This window comes from Euprymna scolopes, chromosome 18, assembly GCF_053919585.1.
Source record: "Euprymna scolopes isolate OS-2025 chromosome 18, ASM5391958v1, whole genome shotgun sequence".
Lineage (NCBI taxonomy): Eukaryota > Metazoa > Mollusca > Cephalopoda > Sepiida > Sepiolidae > Euprymna > Euprymna scolopes.
In genome coordinates, this window is record NC_136499.1 from 126884899 (window position 1) to 126898354 (window position 13456).

The following is a 13456-nucleotide window of genomic DNA, read 5'->3' on the forward strand; positions in this document are numbered from 1 at the left end:
TTCATGAAAACATTTATTCTTTCTTTTCTTCTTTTTATCCTCCTTCTTCTTTCCTCTACTTTTTCTCCTCGTCCTCATTCGTCTTCTTCTCCTCCTCCTCTTCCTCCTTCTTCTTTCTCTTTTTCCTCCTCCTCCTTGTTCTTCTTTTTCTCCTCCTCTTCCTCTTCTCCTTCTTTTTCATTTTTCTCCTCGTCCTCCTTGTCCCCCCCTCGTCGTCGTCCCCCCCTCCTCCTCCTCCTCCTCCTTCTTCTTCTTCTTCTTCTTCTTCAAAACGACTTTAAAAAAAACGTGAGTAAAATTACTAAAACGAAAACCAAACCGAACTCTTATTTGCTTTCTTCGTTTCTTCCTTGCTTTTTTTTTCTTCTAGTAAAACATTTGAAAGACATCATGAGATTCTGCTCTCGCATAAACACACCAGATGAAACGATTTCGCAGTTGACGTCAATAAAACACACACACACACACACACACACACACGCACAAAATGAAAATCGGTTTTTAAGAAAATGGCGCTAAAAAAAAAAAATGGAACAGCAATTAAAACACCTTTCAGAATGACTCCGTTTACGTCAGCAGGCGGCCATCGCCGTCATCCATAATTGTTAACTCGTCACTTTATTAAGACTTATTTTGTTATGCATTTTAGCTCTTAATTAATTCTTTTATGGCTATGATCAGTTTAGAATCACGTTAACAAACCGGCTCCTGTAATCTGCTTCCGGTCAGTTCTAATGCAGTAGTGAGAAACGTTAACGTCTCTGTCTTCTTTGTGGAAAACAGTTTTAACTAGGTTGTTTGGTCAGCTGGGAGTTTTTAACCTCCGCCCCCAAAATCAACAGATAATTCTTGTACTGTTCCCTGTTGATTGCGGTGCAAAAGTTGATTCTGTGCAGTTCTAGGAGGTCGTCCACCCTCGCAGGCTTTGCCTTCTCTGTTTGAGAAAGGAGTTAGATTTTTTTTTTTTTTTTTTTTTTTGCTAATCGACTACCAGGGCAATAGGGCATGCCAACGGGGCTGCTGAGGCACTTTTTGCTGCTCCGAGTGCCCTTCCTCTGTGACGCTAACTTTTCAATCTCACTGTTCGATCGTTGTGTCACATTTCTCGCCATGGGAGCGAAATCTCTGCTTGAGCGACAGATCAATTTTTTGTAAATATGTCATTTTAAGCAAAAACAACAATACTTACTTAATTGTCATGTCGAAAATAGTAATATATCCAAAAATTACGAAAAGTCACCGAGTAGAACAACTCAACTGCTCTTTGTTTTTATCGGCGATAAACTCTATCGCTACAAAGCTAAAATGTTGGTAGCTATTAAAATGTAATCTAAAATTGGTGTTCTAAATTATGTCTCCTGTGTACTTTATAATATCCAAGAAAAATATAATTTTATCCAATTTTGGTGCTTCTACACTTTATCGCCGAAACTGAAGACGCCATTTTATTTCACGCACTTGCCGTTAAAATTCAAGGGAGAAATCAGTATTTTAAACTATGGCCGAAGTTAGAAATAAAAAAAAAAAAACTTCCAGAAAAAAACTAGGAAAAAAAGTAAATAAAGAAAGTGAAAGAGAACGGACATCTGTAATTGTTTAATTGAAAATAATTAATTACTGAAAACGAGAAAGTTTTCATTTAATTTTAGGTTAATTTATTCTTTCCGGAAGCAATCGTTCTCCAGTTTAATTTTTTTGTTATTTATTTCATGCTTCGCACATAGTTTGAAATACTGATTTCTCCCTTAACGGCAGGTGCGCGAAATAAAATGGCGTCTCCAGTTTCGGCAATAAAGTGTAGAAGTACCCAAATTTTCTGTAAAAATTACTTTTAACTAAATAACTTTCTACTCGATGAATTTTCGTAATTTTTGGATATATTACTATTTTCGGCATAACAATTCAGTACGTAATATTGTTTTTGCTTAAAACGACATATTTTCTAAAAAGATCGATATGTTGACTCAAGCACCGAGAAATCAATACCCTTAAATAAATGACAGATCGGCAAAATATGAAAACTGATCTTTTTTAAATAAAAATTTAACTCAAAATTTCCATAGTTTTTTATGAGGATACTCGTTTTAAGTATATCGAAGAATTTTTACTTGGAATGTGATTTTCTTCCTGTGGCCCATACTATACCAGCACCTTATAAGTTCACAAAAATTAACATGTAAAAAATAACGATTAAAAAAGATAACACAGTGTTGTGGACGGAGGCAGAAAGGCATAGGATTACATGTTTGTACTCTTCCAGATTTCCCTCTTGTAGAGAGCTATTCTCCCTATTCACGTTAAACGTATGGAACGATGAAATTGTCGCCCTAGAAAAGACGAGATGATTCCATTTCCATTTGATGAAAAACGTTTTTCTTTTTTTGTTGCAGACTATCTACAAGTTAGCCAATTGTGTACAAATACCGAGAGCGATAAGAGCCTTCTACATGTCTGAAAGTGACGCAATATTCAATGAGCGAGATCGGAGACGCGCTGTTCTACAACTCATACTCTCTACCGGTCCAAGATAACAGGACCATTGCCAGCACCCTCAAAATTCATCGCTAGATTGCTAGGAATAACCAAAGCATGTGCATGGTAATGAAAACAAAGTTTCCGGCCACGGTTAAGGTGTGGTTCCAAGTGAGGGCCATGCTACCCACATCTTTGAAGTCGGCTTGAAAGTCAACACCAAAGTGTATCTGAATGTGCTGAAGAGTGTGGTGATCCCTGGGAGCAATAAGGTGGCCGCTGGCAGATCCTAGGTATGGCAGTAGGACTCAGCGCCCGCCCACAATTCAAAGAGACCCAGGCTTGGCTTCAGAAGGAGTGCTATGACTTTGTATCCTTCTCTCACTGCCCCACCCCCTCCCCCACCGATCTGAACTGACTGGAGTATTTCGTTTGGTCATACGTTGAGAACATCACCAACATGACCTCCCACAACATCAAAGCCAACCTTATCGCCTAGCTCCTACCTGCATTTGTGGAAAAGGCAAGCTCCCAGTTCCCAACCCATATCGAGGCAGTGTTTGAGGCTGAAGGCGGCTACATTGAATAGATGGCAGTTCTACTGCATAATCAAGTTACCGGAATTGATTTTTTACCACACATCTTCAAAGTCAACTTGAAAGTCAACACCAAAGTGTACCCGGATGCGTCCGACATAACCACGTTGACACACTGGTTCCTGCTGGATCACCGAAGTTAAGCAACGTTGAGCCTGGTCAGTACTAAATGGGTGACCATTTGGAACTTCCAGGTGCTGTATATGTTCTCCGCTTATCTCGGCATTGTTTCCAGTCGTCCTGGTCTTCTCCTTGCCACTGGACCCAAATGGTGTCGATTCAGTAGAGGTGTGGTTAGGGATTGCGCCACCCTTGCCTCACAATTACAGGTGCAACTGCCCCTACAGAGGTATCCTTTGTCTTTCGAGACTTAACGGAGGCATCATACCTGGATGTGCTGAAAAGTGTGGTGATCCTGTGTTGCAACTGGCAGACCCTAGGTGTGGCAGCAGGACTCAGCGCTGGCCCACAAATCCAAAAAGATCCAGGTTTGGCTTCAGAAGGAGTGCTACGACTTGGTATCCTTTTCTCACTGGCCCCCTCTCCTCCTTCAATTTGAACACGTTAAATTACTTTGTTTGGTCATACGTTGAAAAAATCACTTACAAGACCTCCCACAACATGAAAACTAGACTGATAACCGCCGAGTATTCGCCAAGCTCCTGCCGGCGATTGTGGAAAAGACATGCTCCTAGTTCCGGACCTGTATCGAGGCAGTAATTGAGGCTGAAGGTGGCTACATTAAATAGTGTCAGCTCTACAACATAATCAAGTTACCTGAATTGATTTTTTTCAATAAAAGTTTTAAAATAAAGCTGTAGTGTTGTTTTCTTTAGGGCGACAAATTTATCGTTCCAGCCTGTATTTTGCCTAATTTGCTGCAGTGGAAAAACGGATAAATAGTACTTCACCTAAGATGATCACAATTAAGCAACATTGGGCCTGGTTAGTACTTGGATGGGTGACCATTTGAAAAGACTAGATGCTGAATGGACGAATGAATGATGATGCACAACAGCAATCGAGAGGCGACAGTGGCTCAGAATTTTTCAGAATAGTTGCAGAATTTGGTTAGAAGTAAATATATTTTCGCTTACATTCGAGGTCACCTGTTTGTGTCCTTGGACACGTAGTTGGCATTTGCTGACATAATAGTTGTTAGCAGAGATCAAACTGAGGAGTTTGCGAGAAACACATGAGCAAACAGACATGTGAAAGATTCTTAGAAACAAGGAGAAATGGCCAGAAAAATGTAGAAAGAGACTCAGCGTGCCAAACTCCAACAGGGAATTCATAAGATGAATAAAACCCATGTAAAATATAACTCGTTGTTATGGCGCTCTTTTAGGAGTTTGGACTAATAAGAAGGTATGTGATTCTTTTGGTTTGAGACAAGCAGACATATTATTATCGTTTTATTGTAAAAAGCTACGGAAGTTTATGTGTCACGGTTGTGCACGCTTCCTGCACGTCCATCCATCTCCAATCTCGGATGCTAACTCCCTCAAATTTCGGATGTAACTAACTCAAAAATAGTTGACTGAAACGTCATACGTTAAATTATACGTATCCTTAACTCATCAAATGTCAGGTTTAACCTAATGTTTATTCTATTTCTTTCAAGTAAAAATTCACAACTGTAAACATAATTCTATTTTTAATGTTGATACTTGCTAAAAGTCCAGTTGAGTCCCAAATCCTCGAGGGCTTGCGAACGTTTTCTTCCTACCCCATTTCTTCGGTTGTGCGCGCTTCCCGCACGTCCATCCGTCTCCAATCTCGAATGCTAACTCTTGCAAATCTTGGATTTAACCAACACGAAAATTCTGATTAGCTGACTGTTAGGTCACGTGCTAAATCACACGCATGCGTAACTCATCAGCTGCCATTTCTAACCTAATGTTCATTCTACTTCCTTCAGCTAAAAATTCACAAACATAATTCTTAACATAATAAATTATATTTTTGGTGAAATCCTGACAATCGATGTATAGAGCTCAGAGTGCTATATACAACAGTAGTAGTAGTAGTAGTAGTATTAGTAGTAGTAGTAGTAGTAGTTGAAAAAGTAGCGTCAATGGTGGCCGTGCTTTGTTTTGAGAATAAAATTGAAGGAAAAAGTTTGTTAGTTCAATAACAAAGATTTAATTGAAAGAAGTTATCCCAGCTGACGTCATGGCATGACGGTAGTTGACGAAATAGTAGCGGCAATAATAGTAGTGTTTTGCTACTCTGTTTGAGAAGATGGCGTCGTGTGAGTCAAATCGTTCTTTTTTTTTTTTTACAAGGTTGTCACCACTTATCAAGGCTCGGAAGCCACTCAGGGATAAGGGTTATTGTAAGTACATTACGTTAGTGTAGAGATTTAATAAAGTGTCTACTTAAGGGGGCGTTGGACTTGAAGACATCCAGGTTGTAGTCAGGTGGGAAGCAGGCAGACGGGACAGAGTTCCACAAGCGTGCAGTAGTAGTGGTAGTCCCCTTCTCGTTTCGTTTGGCAACGTTGCTGATGCTTCCTGCCTTATATAAGGAAATCTGATAGGTGCTCGGCTCCCACGGCAATTGTGTTCTGATTGTTTTAGGTTAGGTCACAAGAACCAATCAAACTCTAGATTTCTAACCAATCAGAATTTATTATTTTTGTCGAAATCGTTCTTTCTGCCCCTGCTAATATTTGTTACTGCTCCTGCTGCTAATTTTGTTATTGCTCCTGCTGCTAATTTTGTTATTGCTCCTGCTGCTAATTTTGTTACTGCTCCTGCTGCTATTTTTTTTATTGCTCCTGCTGCTAATTTTTTTTCACGCTGTGACTGTTCTTTTGATAACTTCCATAGTGTTCCATCAATTTTGTGTTATGTCAGGTTAGGATAAAGCTTAATAAATCCGAATGAAATACAACAACAATAAAAACCTCATCGTCAAAACTTCAACAACTTATTTAAAGAAATTAAAGAGAAATTTGTTTCTGAAATTTGAAAGTGCCCATGTTTTCCAATGGCATTAATAAAAATAATTACGTTACTGTTTTATTGGTCAGCTCGCCAAACGTATTTGTTTATTCACAGTAAAATAAAATAAATAAATAAAAATAAAATATACGTCGACAAGGTCACAAACTAATAAAGGAGCGTCCAGTCAAAGAAAGGTGAATGAAAAAAACTGATTAAAAAAAAAAAAAAAAAGAAAAGAAACGTATAATAAAAATTAAACCAATACTGAGTAATTGTAGTATTTTTGTTTTTTCAATGGGGAAATTCATTTCATTCATAAAATGACGCAACCAACACGCTACCTACGTATCTTCCGACTTCATTTCTAGAAGAAAAAAATGTCTGTTTAAAAAAAATACGTCTGATATGAGGCTGATATAATATTTCATCTGAGTCACGTAATTGTTTTTAATTTGTTTTCATGCGGCGAAGAGAATAGTGACCTTACAGTTATTAAAAACAGGGTTACCCAGCGTTGTCCGCGGTCCTAGCCCAGTGGTTAAGGAATTGTGGAATATCTTGTGACTTTGCATGGAATCTCTATAGTATTTTTTTGTGCGTGTGTTTTTTTTTTTGGGGGGGGGGTGATATTCAATGCAATGGAAACAAATATCAATTTGTGTAAACTGTTTTAATGTTTAAATAACGTTCGTTTTGAAGCTCTAGCTTGTACCGAGCACTCTCAAAATATTGTTTTATCAATATATATATATATATGACTAAGGGATAGGATTGATATGTAGTTTGACTGAAGCATTGTGTGGGATAGGTGTGTAAAAGAGATTTAGAAGGCTGTCACAATGCGAGGAATGAATTATAGTTGCTGTTGGTAAGAGGAGACGTGAACAAGTGGCGATTTATAAATCAATAAGTACATACATATATATATGTTTTTTTTAATATATATATTTATTCAGTTGTATGGTAAAATGTCTTACTTGTAAGTCCATGCGACGTATTCCATTATTAATTTCGGAAAAATTTTCCCTTTCCAAATGGTGTGCGTAACAGGTCGATTCAAAGCATGCTCCATCATCAATTGTATCTAGACAAGACTTGTGTGTGCATAGTTGGCATAAAAACTAATCCATTTTGCTCAACACTTTACCCCCGAACTGAAACTATCATATGTAATGACATCCCAAATGAAAATGAAATAACATCCCAAACATGAATCACAGCTACACCAGACAACCACCTAAACAAATAAATTTGCCTCCACCCTTGAGACTTGTAGATACTAATGCACAAGCACATGTGTTTGGTGATTTTCGCGTCCACCATAATTTTGCTTCTTGAGTTACACAGACGTGACTGAACACTGCATTCATAGTTTCACTATGGCTCATTCCCTTACACAGAGGTCCTGGATATGACCTTAAACTATATCCAATGGTGAGGCCCCAGCTTGCAGGCTTTGGGGAGTGTGGAGCCACCCTTTAATTGCCATTGCTCCCAGGTCCACGCTGACCCGAACTGGTAGTACTTGTTAGGGTCCCAACTATGGGTTAAATAGAAACCAACTTAAAAAAAAACAAATATACTCTATTAAAAAATTCTTCTTCAAAATCACTGGATTCGGCATTAAATAACCTGAAAAGGGTTGATATGCCATAAAGCAAAAACAACCAACCAACCAACTCTTACACAGAGAGTCATTTTCCCAACCCGCCTCCAAGATTGTGAAGATCAGCAAGCCTCACTTCTAGATCTATTTCTAACCCTAACACTACCCAAGTTTTTGTGTAACAAATGCCCATAGTCTAATTGGAAACACTGAGTAATTCCCAACCACAATTTGAGAAGCTGTAACTCAAAATGACAAGGTATTACAAAAAAGCTGATTACGGAGCAACCACAGAACACACCAGGGCTAATATAATATATATAACCTATGACAACAGAATATTCTTATTGTTTTGATTCTCGAGTATATATCCGACACAGACACAGTTAATCAACTAAGAACCACAGCACTCTATATAAAAGCACATAAGATATCAATGGATACACACTCGAGAGTCAAAACAATGGAAAGAATATGCTGTTGTCCTAGCCCTAAAAATAAAATAATAATATCTGCTGAATCGTTTACCAATGAAACAACCGAATGGTACAAATCACATATTCTGACATGGAAGTATTATAGCAAGTATTATATATCAATATAAAAGTATTATAGCAAGTATTATATATCAATATAAAAGTATTATAGCAAGTATTATATATCAATATAAAAGTATTATAGCAAGTATTATATATCTATATAAAAGCCAAGTACGTCCAAGGATGGAATACTGCTGCCATATCTGAGTAGGAGCTGCTAAAAACAGCCTATCCTGCTTTGACAGAGTACAAAATAGACTTCGTGGCTTAGTGGGGGATGCCCTTTTCTCTACCCTGCAACCTCTCTCCTACAGAAGAGACGTTGCGAGCCTATCCTTGTCTTATCATTACTTCCATGGCAGGTGCTCGTCTGAACTCCAATCTCTGGTCCCCCCTCGCCAATCTTTCACGAAAAACACCCGTCTAGCTGAATCCACTGTACAAAAATTTTCCCCACTCTTTATCTGTGCCTAAATCAAAACGTAGATTCCATGAACAAAGCTTCTTTCTTAGAACTGCATGTCTGTGGAACTCTGTTCTGTCTGCCTGCTTCCCACCTGACTACAACCTGGATGTCTTCAAGTCCAATGTAAACAAATTCTTAATGAACCGCCCCCTTAAGTAAACACTTCATTAAATCTCCACACTAACGTACTGTACTTGCAATAACCCTTATCCCTGAGTGGCTTCCGGGCCTTGATAAGTGGTGACCACCATGTAAAAAAAAAAAAATGCGCTACTCTCTCGGGTGCTTCACTTCAAGTTTTGCAGTTGTCATTCCACCGATTCATGCATCATAAGTCAATTATAAGTAGGCAAAAATATATGCTAGAAATCATTATAAGGCCACCAACCCCCAATATTCCCTTGTATATCAGAAAACATGCTATGGGACATACAAATATCTGTACGTAATGTTGCCAAGCTAATCAAAAACCTTGATTCCAGTAAAGCAACTGGCCCTGACTGCATTCCAGTTATAGTGCTCAAAAGGCTTCAACCGGAACTAGCGCCAATACTTACCAAGTTATTTAAGCGTTGTCTTAAGGAGAAATGCTTCCCAACACCTTGGAAAATCTCATCAGTATGCCCTGTATTTAAGAACTCAGGTGATCGCTCATCTCCCTCTCAGTACAGACCAATAAGTCTCTTATGCATCATGAGTAAGCTGCTGGAATCTGTGCTAAACAAGGAAGTAGTCAACCATCTCAGCAAAAATAACCTTCTCAGTGATATGCAATATGGTTTCCGTTCTGCTAGATCTACAGCAGACGTGCTTACAGTTATATATCATAGGATTGGCAAATCCCTCGATGGAGACTTCCTCTCTAGGGCAATTGCTCTTGACATATCAAAGACCTTTGATAAGGTATGGCATAAAGGTCTACTTCACAAGATCTCCAGTCATGGTATAGCTGGAAATGTCTTCTCAACTATTAAATCATTTCTCTCTGATAGGTTCTTAAGAGTAGAGGCTGATGGGCAAAAATCAGAGGCTCTCAGTATTAATGCTGGAGTTCCACAGAGGTCCATTCTGGTCCAAGTCTCTTCCTGATCTACATCAATGATCTTCCAGACCACATCCTAAGATCATTCGTAGACATTTATGCTGACGACACTACCATCTATGGTAGCACTTCGAAGACCGTAAACGACTAAGTTATCTCTGACTCTCTCTCCTCTGATCTTGAGCACGTGGTACAATGGGGAAAAAAGTGGCTGGTTACTTTTAATGCATCTAAAACCAAGCTTCTATTTTTACATCATCAATGCTCTGTTGCCCAGCTGCCATCAATCGAAATGGATGGCTCTCGTCTTAGGGAGGCTTCATGTTTTGACAAGCTTCTGGGCTTAACCTTTACTCCTGATCTGAAATGGAACATGTATATCAAATCCATTACCAAAGTCGCTGGAAAAATAGTAGGATCCTTCTACCGCTCCAGTAGATATCTCAGTTCTGATGCAATTCTCTACCTATATAAAAGCCAGGTTCGGCCAACGATGGACTACTGTTGCCACATCTGGGCAGGAGCTGCTAGAATAGCTTATCCTGACTTGACAGAGTTAAAAATAGACTTCGTAGCTTAACGGGGGATGCCCTCTTCTCTTCCCTGCAACCTCTTTCCCACAGAAGAGACGTAGCGAGCCTATCCCTGCTTTATCGTTATTTTCATGGCAGGTGCTCATCTGAACTTCAATCTATGGTCCCCCCTCGCCAGACTTTCACAAAAAACACTCGTGTAGCCAGAACCACTATCAACAATTTCCCACACTCTTTATCTGTGCCTACACCTAAACGTAGAGTCCATGAACAAAGCTTCTTTCTTAGAACTGCTCGCCTGTGGAACTCTATTCCGTTTGCCTGCTTTCCAGCTGACTACAATCTGATTGTCTTCAAGTTCAACGTGAACAAGTTCTTATTGAACCATCCGCCTAAGTAATCCAAGTTATAAAATTCCCACTAATGTTTACTACGTCCAAATCACAATGATTAATGTATACCCATTAACCCTTAGCCTCGAGTGGCCTCTGAGCCTTGATAAGTGACCTCCATGTAAAAAAAAAAAAAAGAAAGTGAAATAGTCACAGACAAAAGAGGACATAAATAAATAGGAAACGCATTTTTTGGATTTTTGGAAAATTTATAATTATGTCAGAAAAATTTATAATTATGTCAGAAAAATTTATAATTATGTCAGAAAAATTTATAATTGTGTCAGAAAAATTTATAATTGTGTCAGAAAAATTTATAATTATGTCAGAAAAATTTATAATTATGTCAGAAAAATTTATAATTGTGTCAGAAAAATTTATAATTATGTCAGAAAAATTTATAATTGTGTCAGAAAAATTTATAATTATGTCAGAAAAATTTATAATTGTGTCAGAAAAATTTATAATTATGTCAGAAAAATTTATAATTATGTCAGAAAAATTTATAATTGTGTCAGAAAAATTTATAATTGTGTCAGAAAAATTTATAATTATGTCAGAAAAATTTATAATTGTGTCAGAAAAATTTATAATTATGTCAGAAAAATTTATAATTATGTCAGAAAAATTTATAATTATGTCAGAAAAATTTATAATTGTGTCAGAAAAATTTATAATTGTGTCAGAAAAATTTATAATTGTGTCAGAAAAATTTATAATTGTGTCAGAAAAATTTATAATTATGTCAGAAAAATTTATAATTATGTCAGAAAAATTTATAATTGTGTCAGAAAAATTTATAATTATGTCAGAAAAATTTATAATTATGTCAGAAAAATTTATAATTGTGTCAGAAAAATTTATAATTATGTCAGAAAAATTTATAATTGTGTCAGAAAAATTTATAATTATGTCAGAAAAATTTATAATTATGTCAGAAAAATTTATAATTGTGTCAGAAAAATTTATAATTGTGTCAGAAAAATTTATAATTATGTCAGAAAAATTTATAATTGTGTCAGAAAAATTTATAATTGTGTCAGAAAAATTTATAATTATGTCAGAAAAATTTATAATTATGTCAGAAAAATTTATAATTGTGTCAGAAAAATTTATAATTGTGTCAGAAAAATTTATAATTATGTCAGAAAAATTTATAATTGTGTCAGAAAAATTTATAATTATGTCAGAAAAATTTATAATTATGTCAGAAAAATTTATAATTATGTCAGAAAAATTTATAATTGTGTCAGAAAAATTTATAATTATGTCAGAAAAATTTATAATTATGTCAGAAAAATTTATAATTGTGTCAGAAAAATTTATAATTATGTCAGAAAAATTTATAATTATGTCAGAAAAATTTATAATTGTGTCAGAAAAATTTATAATTGTGTCAGAAAAATTTATAATTGTGTCAGAAAAATTTATAATTATGTCAGAAAAATTTATAATTATGTCAGAAAAATTTATAATTATGTCAGAAAAATTTATAATTGTGTCAGAAAAATTTATAATTATGTCAGAAAAATTTATAATTGTGTCAGAAAAATTTATAATTGTGTCAGAAAAATTTATAATTATGTCAGAAAAATTTATAATTGTGTCAGAAAAATTTATAATTATGTCAGAAAAATTTATAATTATGTCAGAAAAATTTATAATTGTGTCAGAAAAATTGATAATTATGTCAGAAAAATTTATAATTGTGTCAGAAAAATTTATAATTGTGTCAGAAAAATTTATAATTATGTCAGAAAAATTTATAATTGTGTCAGAAAAATTTATAATTATGTCAGAAAAATTTATAATTATGTCAGAAAAATTTATAATTGTGTCTATTTTATGATTCTTTAAATTGTCATTTTTATTTGATTTTGTTTACAAAAAAATCTTCCACTGCTGGTAATAATGATGAAATAAATATTTACAAGTGTATTTTTTAAAAGTAGCCCAATCTCTTTAATCTTTCTCTTAATGACCAACTGACACCACAAGACAAAATGCAATTCTTTTTCCAACAAGATGGCGCTACATGCCACACGTTTCACAGATCACTGACACGAGTTCATGACATGTTTACGGAAGAGAGAACAATAAGCAATTCTATTATATTTGTATTGATTATACTCCATTGCTATTAAACATCAATTAAGAAATTAGAATTTAGGGAATCTTGTTTAGAGTTTGTAAGCTTAACATTTGGACATTTTCTGAAATCAAAATTATATTGATTTTGATCAAAATTGGAACAAGGATTCTAGACATACGATTGATTTTAATTGTCATAAGATAACAAAAATGCAAAACTGTTCTATTCAGGAGAACTAATTTTACTCATCCTAGTACAGATATTTTTTTTTAGTTTGTTTATATATACAGCGTGACCCACTTAAAAGTAGCCCGATCTATTTACTATTTCTCTAATCAATTTTTTTTCAGTTAACCGACCCACTAAAAGGTAGCCCGATTCTTTAATCTTTCTCTTAATGACCAACTAACACCACAAGACAAAATGCAATTCTTTTTCCAATAAGATGGCGCTACATGCCACACGTCTCACAGATCACTAGCACAAGTTCATGATATGTTTATGGAAGAGAGAACGGACTTGTCGTTATGTGATTTTTATCTTGGAGGGGGGGGGGCTTTAAAACAAAAAGTTTATGCAAATAATCCTCATAATCTAGACCAACTAAAGGAGAACATTACCAACGCTATCAGGAGAATCACCAGAGAATGTGCCTGTAAATGTCAACAGGGAACACTTCCAGCATCTTTTATAACACTACATGTAATTTAAACGATAAAAGAATGTTCCTCCTCTCTATTACATTTTCTGGGCTACTGTGTGTGTGT